Raw genomic sequence first — 7,254 nt, forward strand, 5'->3', positions numbered from 1 at the left:
TCGACATGATTATTCAGTTTGGAAACGATGTTGAGAAAAGAGTCAGCTGTTGAGAATGTACTAAATTACCTTTAAGCCTCCTGGGTCCTCACACCCCTCGTGGTGGCCAAAGTCCCTGCTTGAGGAGCAGCACCTGGAAAAGGGGGGGACGGGGGAGGGGGAGAGAGTTAACACCTTTTATTTCAGGAATTGCTCAGTTCAAACTGGCGTTTTTAAGCAATAAAATAAAAATGAAGGTTCTTTTCTCCCCCACTTTTGTAAACAGCTGCTGTATTTGTTCCCGATTGCTACTGTAACAAATGGCAGGAACTCCAAGGGTTAAAACAACACAGATCTATTGTCTTATGTTCTGGAAGTCAGATCTACCATGGGCCTCACGGGGCCGAAATCAACGTGTTAGAGGGAAGCTGTAGTGAGGACTGGTTCCTTGCCTTTTCCAGCGGCTTCCCTGTGAGTCCTGGCTCGCCGCCCCCATCCACCTGCAACGCCAGCCTGGCCCCTGGGGCCTTCTTCACATCCCACCTGATGATGACCCTCCCTCCCTGCTCTCCCCCTTAGAAAGTCCCTGGTGGGTACCTGGGCCTCACCCGGATAATCCAGATTCATTTCCTTGTCTTAAATCAGTTGATCAGCAACCTTCAGTCCACCTGCAACCTTAATCCCCCCCTTTGCCACCTACCATCTTCGCAGGTTCCGGGGATTAGGATGGGAACAGCTTTGGGGGCCATTATTCTGCCTATTAAAGTGATACAGCAGGTGATTTAGCAAAAAAGGCTATTTGTGGAGAAGAGCATGTGATGAGAACAGCGATGCGAAGTACCTCTCCAAGGTTTCAAGACTTGTTGAAACAAAGCCTTTGATACTTGGCAGCACAGAAAGGCAAGAATAAACTGAAGATACAGTAATCAGTTCAAAGCGAGAGAAAGCTCATGTGATGTGCTTTGGCCGCCCGGGGGCCTTTGAACGTGTGATAATCAGCATCACGGTTTTCAGATTTAAGCATTAACGAGTGACTCACGGGCTTCTGTTTTCGTCTAGAGCTCCAGTCTCTGTCTGGGCGCTCTCTGCGTGAATAAGTAATAAAATGGCCTTGTTTTCAGGGTTACTAAGGTTTGAAATTATACGTCAACCAACCTATTTCTCCTAGCTTTTTAGGGAAAGAGGAGAAAATGGATTACGAAGGTCAGCGCGTCCTTTTCCGCTCACCTCTGCAATCACAAAGCGCCAGTGGCTGTTAAATTGTTAGCCTGATGATTAGATTGAGCCCAGGGGAGGCACGGCGAGAGTGCATTCCAGGTGGGAAGGAATAATTTGGATAGAAGAAGGAACATTAAAAAAATGTGCTGATACATGCTAATGTGTGGGTGAACCTCAAAAACATGATGCTAACTGAAAGAAACCAGCCATAAAAGGCCACTTGTCGTATGACTCCATTTAAATGAAATATCCAGCGTAGGCAAATCCATAGAACACACATTGGTGACTGCAGGGGCCGCAGGGCGGAGAGAATGGGGAGCGTGCTTGGTGGGTGAGGGGTTTATTTTGGTGCGATGGAAACATTTGGGAAGTAGGTAATGATGGAGGCCCCGCAACATGGGAAAGTGCTAAATGCCACCGAGTTGCTCACTTCAAAATGGTTAATGTGATGTTATGAGAATTTCATCTGGATTTAAAAAAAACACATAAAGCCCTAGCCGGTTTGGCTCAGTGGATAGAATGTCGGCCTGTGGACTGAAGGGTCCCGGGTTCAATTCCGGCTGGGGGCACATGCCCAGTTTGCAGGCTCCATTGCCAGTAGGGGGCGTGCAGGAGGCAGCTTATCAATGATTCTCTCTCATCATTGATGTTTCTCTTTCTCCCTCTCCCTTCTTCTCTGAAATCAATAAAAATATATTTAAAAAAATAAAAAATAACATAATGATTAACTGTGCAATACCCTTTGTCTGGTATGCCGGGCACGGTGCTAGAAAGTGAGGATGAAAAGAAGAACACGGGCCCTAACCGGTTTGGCTCAGTGGATAGAGCATCGGCCTGGAGACTCAAGGGTCCCAGGTTCGATTCTGGTCAAGGGCGTGTGCCTTGGTTGCAGGCACATGCCCAGTAGGGAGTGTGCAGGAGGCAGCTGATAGATGTTTCTCTCTCATTGATGTTTCTAGCTCTCTGCCCCTCTCCCTTCCTCTCTGTAAAAAACCAATAAAATATATTAAAAAAAGAAGAAGAAGAAGAAGAACATGGTACTGGGCTCACAGCCCACTTGGAGTCAGTGGCCAGATGAGGAGGCATGCAGATGCTCTGTCAGGGTGCACAGCGAGGGCACAGGGAGCCCTGTACAATACAATGTAACGTGAGGCACAGACATCACGTAACCTTCCTGAGAGGGAGCCACATTTTTAAAGAGTACCGAGAGCCCTAGCGGATTTGGCTGAGGGGAGAGAGGGTTAGCCTGCGGTTCGATCAAGGGCACCTGCCTTGGTTACAGGTTCCATCTGCAATCCCCACAGCTTTTCAACCAGCCCCCCTCCCCTCGGGCAACCTTGTCTGATCTTTGTATCTATGAGTCTGTTTCTGTGTTGCTTATTCATTTAGATTCCACCTATACGCGAAATCATACGGTGCTTGTCTTTGCCTGAGAAATAATAATTCCTCCACGTTGCCGTGGGGAGGACTGCGCGGGTTGATTCATGCATGTTCATGCCTGGGTCCTAAAGGCACACGGGCCTGTCAGAGAGGGCAGGGAAAGAGTGCGGGGACAGACCCCACCAAAGTCACAGTCGGGGGGAAATGCTGGGAAACACGGATTCGGAGCAAGCGGGGCAGCCACATGCTAACGAAGTCTACAAAAGCCACCGTATCACACCTCTTCCTTCCCCGAGGTTAAAAGTGACATTACTTTTCCTGTTAGTCCCTGTCCGACTGTGCCTTCAGGTGCCCGTCCGATCATGACTCTGGTGTTCATGATCAGCACGTGTAACAGGTTCCGAGACTGCGAATCAAAGGAGCCGTCTGTTGGGGCACGCTCAGCGAGCCCGTGCCTCTGACTCACGTGCCACGCTGGGCACTGGTTTCGCGGCTCCTGGGAGCCTGTGTGCTCACACCCTGGGCTTTCTTTTCTACATGCAGCAGCTTGTCCTATTTTGTTTTTATTTATTTATTAAATCTTTATTGTTGAAAGCGTTACATATGTCCCCCTCTCCTCCCCCCGATGGACCCCCTGTCTCCCATCCTATTGTTTGTGTCCATGGGTTACGCATATATGCATATGAGGTCTTTGGTTGATTGCCTCTCACCCACCCACCCTCCCCTGCACTGTTTTGTTTTTAGATGCGTCTAAACTTCTTTTATAATAGGATGAAAAATTATATAAAGGTATGTGTGTAGGGAGGAGGAGTTCAGTCCTGAAGCCCCTCCTCCTCCTTCTGTATGTTGTTTCCTGATTGTCGCTTTCCTGTGCCTCACGAGAGAGTCCCCTTCTGTCCTGCTGTCTTTCTGAAGGATGTACCTGTTAAAACGTATTGTCATAATCCTCTCCTCTTCAAAGGTGGATTAGACCTTTAAACTCCCGCCCATGTGTGCTGCAGTCCAGGGTGAGCTGACCCACAGGGACGGCCACCTCGCCTCGGCAGGTCTGGCGGAGCCCGGGGGCTGCAGACAGGGAACAGTGGCCCTGATCCCCCGCAGGGCTGCCTCTCAGGGGGCCTGTGCGCTCCTCCCCTCCCCCCCCGCCCCGCGCCCACCCAGCTGTCTTTTTCACCCCTCTGAGCGCGCTGCCACTCGGCCCAGCCCCGGCCTTCATTCTCTCTCGGAACCGACTCCTCGGCAGAAGCCACGTGTTCCCTCGGCCTCATCTGACAGCTGTGGCCCCTGGCCTGGCCCCGCGGTCAGTCAATGTTTCCTTTGACGGGCGCTGGGGTATTCCTGCCAGGAAAGCCCACTTCCTTCACGTGTCTCTTTTTCATGGTGTCCTTCATTGTGGCCGGGAGTGTCAGGCCAATTCCTTGCACACTTGATGAAGGGAATCGGGGGCCGAGGACTCGAATCAATGGGGCCTTTTCATTTTGGACATCAGTGAACAGCACCCATCCGTTCAATGAGTTCAGCCGTAGTTATTTCCCCGCTTGCTGCAGCCTCGACCCAGCCTTAAATCCCACTGAAAACGCCTCTGTTGTCTCCGGCTAATGAAGACTGCTGCTCTTTCTTCTGGGCTTGAACGCACTCCAACACATTGGTCTGAAAGACCAGTGTGCCACCGGAGAGCCCTGAATGCGGGTCTTTAACTTCCCCGTTGACAAGCGCACTGACATCATCCTCATTGTTTCCTCTCCTCTTCTTTTTATCGGACAGCGTTTCAATCTGTTTGGCTGTGTAAAATGTAACCATTTATTTTCGAGGCAAATGAAGACACGCCACAGTCTTTTCCATTGACTAGGTTACAAATAACACAATTAGAGATGAAAAGGTTGCGTTAACCAGTTAACTTGTCATCGTTGTGTCACCATCAAAATGGCCCCTTCTCACCTTCGTTGTTCTCATAGTGTCCAGGCCCGGGAAGGACACATCACAGTATAGTTCATGGCACAGCACAGAACACGGCCCTCACTACTTTTTATTTAAAATTAATCAGTGGTGCCAGGCCCGTGTGGGTCAGTGTTTGAGCTTTGACCTGTGAACCAGGAGGTCACAGTTCAGTTCCCAGTCAGGACACATGCCTGGGTTGTGGGCTGGATCCCCAGCAGGGTGTGTGCAGGAGGCAGCTAATCAATGATTCTCTATCGTCATTGATGTCTCTAGCTCTTTCTCCCTCTCCCTTCCTCTCTGAAATCCTATCTAATAAAGAGGGAATATGCTAATTGACTGCCCCGCTCTCAAAGATGGCAGTGCCCACAGTCACAAGATGGTGGCGCCCAGTCCCCTCAGCCCCGCCAGGACAGCAGGTGTGTGGCAAGGCCTCCAGAGTCTCCCATTCCCCTCAGCCCCTCAGCCGCCCAGGGCTGGCCCAAGGCGCAGGTAACCAGGGCCGGCCGAGGCTTGCACTGCCAGCAGTGGCAGCAGCAGAGGTGTGATAGGGCGTCACCTCCCCCTGATCGCCGGGTCGCCTCCCTCCCCTTTGGGCTCCTGGACTGTGAGAGGGGGCAGGCCAGGCTGAGGGACCCCCTCCACTCCAGTGCATGAATTTTCATGCACTGGGCCTCTAGTCATTAATAAAAATATATTTTAAAAAATAGTCAGTGGCATATTAATTTATTGAGAAATAAAACCATGGGGAAAATATTCTTGAAAAAAGGTTTTTAAGGCCAAACAACCTGTATAGTATTAAACCATTAATACCAAGAGCATAAGTTAAGTGGTGCTGGTGATATAGCTTCCCCAGACACAGCCAGCACCGAGTGAGAGGATTCAGTGGCAGGTTCTGGAACCAGACAGCAAGGGTCCCAACCCCAGTGCCAGTACTGCTTACTGGCTGTGTGCCCTTGGGCAAATTACCTCACTTCTCTGAGCCCTAGTCTCCTCATCAGAAAAAAACACCCCAGAACAATTGAAGTGTCTGCCCCCAGTGGGTAGTTGTGAGGATGCGAAGCACTGAGATTACTGTCCGGCCTAGAAAAGGAATCATCACTGGTGGATGATCGTCGACCCTCTGATCCCGCCTCACAACCCGGCTGGTCTTCCCAAAACGCTGCTCCAATCCTTTCTCACACTCTTCCTCCCTGACACCCACCCACACCTGACACAACCACGGGCATGTTCCCCTCATCATGTGGCTGCCACACCTCCCGGCAGGCAGTCATCTGGCTGCAGCGTGACACATTACCAAGCTTTCGCTCAGAAGGCAAGAATGGTCAGGAAACCCCAGGCCACGACATGAAACAGATCCGGTTTATCGAGATGCTAATAAATTTTTTTACGACGTTAACCTAGATGAAGAGTGTTGACTTTATTCCTCTGTTGGAGCACATCCTCATCATTAGTCTCCACATAAGCCCGTTCCCTTGCTTTACATTTCATTTATTTTTTTTCACTTTCCTCACTCCCGTGTCCCCACCCCTGCATCCGGTGCTGGCAGTGACTCTCTGCCCCCAGGGTTTGTGTGGAGGGGTGCTGTGGTGGTGAGTGCCCGTGTCTCTGTGTTACACACGTGTTATGTGTAACGTTCTCCCTAAAGTCTTAGGATCCATGTCGCCATGGGGACGTCCAGGCATTGCTTCTCCCTGCTGCTGGGTAGCCATGTGCACATCCTTACATGTGACCCTCCCCTTCTCCAGGTGACGACACTCAGGTTGCCCCCAACCATCCACCATAACACCCCAGGAAAAAGAGGGGTTTTCGAAAGATAGTTTTGGGAAATCTTGCTACTATGTGGATAAAGATAAAACGAGATCCCCACATAACGCTACATACAGAGTGAGCTCTAGACCCATGCAAGGCCAACATTTGGAAGCTGGCACGATGGGGTTAATAGAGAAAAGTGTGGGTGAATGTCTCTGTGACATACACTTACACCCCAAAAGCATAAAAGTCCTTGACTATTTCTTCCATTCACATTGGTTGTCCTGTCCTCGCTCAACTGGGGTCAGCCCTTGGCAACTGCCCAGAGGTTTTCTTTTATTTAAGGACAAAACTGAAAGAACAGTGAGATTTCAAAACCTGTGTTTTCCCTACTTCCTTTTTTTTCCTTTCTGTAAATAGAAAAGATAACATTTTTTTCCTTCTCCTTGCCCGCACAGGGTCAGTATTCCATGAATGAAATCCAGCCCACCTCACAGTTTGTACAGCCCGCTAAGAAAGGTTTTTACATCTTTAAATGGTGGAGGGGAAAATAACATTTAGTGACACCTGAACAAGAGTATACAAAATACAAATGTTGGTGTCTACAAATAAAGCTTTATTGAAATACAGTCACATCCCCTCACTCGTGCACTGTCTCTGTGGCTCTGTCACCCCTGCAGACTTGAGCGGTCGTGACAGAGGTTGCAAGGCTCACAAAGCCTAAAACACTCTCCAGCCTTTTGCTGAGAAACGTTGCCAGCTCCTCAACCAGACTGAGTGTCTCTTGAGGATGAAACCACACCCAGTGTACCTTCTATTTCTCTGACTGCTCCACACAGAGCCTTGCTGTGCTAATCACAAGGACTTAGGACTACGTTTGGCTTCAACTAACAGAATAGCCGACCGATAGGGCTTTTAATTCTCACATAAGAAATCCATTGATTCAACAGCTCAATGAAGTCTGCTCAGGGCCCTGGGGCAAGGTCTCTT

Source organism: Eptesicus fuscus, chromosome 14 (genome assembly GCF_027574615.1).
Source record: "Eptesicus fuscus isolate TK198812 chromosome 14, DD_ASM_mEF_20220401, whole genome shotgun sequence".
Lineage (NCBI taxonomy): Eukaryota > Metazoa > Chordata > Mammalia > Chiroptera > Vespertilionidae > Eptesicus > Eptesicus fuscus.